Raw genomic sequence first — 1,179 nt, forward strand, 5'->3', positions numbered from 1 at the left:
AGATCACACTACTGTACTCCAGCCTGGGTGACAGAGCAAAACTCCATCTCAAAAAAAAAAAAAAAAAAAAAAGAAGGCTTGTTGCCCACCTCTCTGCCTCCGCCACTGCCAAATACATCCACAGCACTTGTGGGAAGATCTGTCTGAGCCCATGGATTCCAGGCTGGGCTGATGCCGGCACGCAGGAGGCCTCGCCCAAGACGGCTGGTCCCAGCCAGACCCAGAGAAATTAGATTAACTCGGAGAAGCTCGCCAAGACGATCCGTCAGGCCACCTGAAGGACAGCGTATTGATTTCCACGTTGCGAAAAAATTAAATGATATCCCTTTTTGTTATTTAAAACGCTGCTTAAGCAATTCCGTAATGGAATGGCCCGGCCCGGGTCCAGGAACTCCCTGGCCCGGCCAGCAGCGTCTCCGGATTGGGTGGAGGACGAGGGAATGCGGACACGGCCCTGTCTTCCCCCGGGTAATTGATGGCCTCAGGAGAACAGCTCCATTTTGCCTGCATGCGGCGTGCACAGCTCTGATTTATTAAAGACATAACAATTATGAAAATAGCTGATTTATAATCAACTCGCCCGGACCCTAATTGATTTCTGGGGCGAAATTTAGAAGAGGAGGTATTGACACCTTGAGGACAGAGCCAGCCACCGGCCTTGGGGATGGACAGTGATGGGTGGCTGGGGTGGGGTCCGGGGAGAGGACGGGACAGGCAGACAGCGGCCTGAATCTAGTTGGGCTCTTTGTTGCTTCATGAGATGGGCCTTCTGCCCAGCGTTGCTGGAGAGGGTCAAGCACTAATGGTTGCCACCATTTGCCAATGACAGAGGCGGGCCCTGGCTCCAGCAGAAGGGCCTGTACCATACTGCAGACAAATCAGACTGGGCCCGGTGGCTCATGCCTGGAATCCCAGCACTTTGGGAGACTGAGGCAGGTGGCTCACTTGAGGTCAGAGGTCAGGAGTTCGAGACCAGCCTGGCCAACATGGTGAAACCCTGTCTTTACTGAAAATACAAAAATTAGCCAGGTGTGGTGGCGGGCACCTGTAATCCCAGCTACTCAGGAGGCTGAGGCAGAAGAATCACTTAAACCCAGGAGGTGGAGGTTGCAGTGAGCCAAGGTCGCACCACTGCACTCCAGCCTGGGCGACAGAGTGAGACTCTGTCTCAAAGAAAAA

This window comes from Mandrillus leucophaeus, unplaced genomic scaffold (genome assembly GCF_000951045.1).
Source record: "Mandrillus leucophaeus isolate KB7577 unplaced genomic scaffold, Mleu.le_1.0 Scaffold8, whole genome shotgun sequence".
NCBI lineage: Eukaryota > Metazoa > Chordata > Mammalia > Primates > Cercopithecidae > Mandrillus > Mandrillus leucophaeus.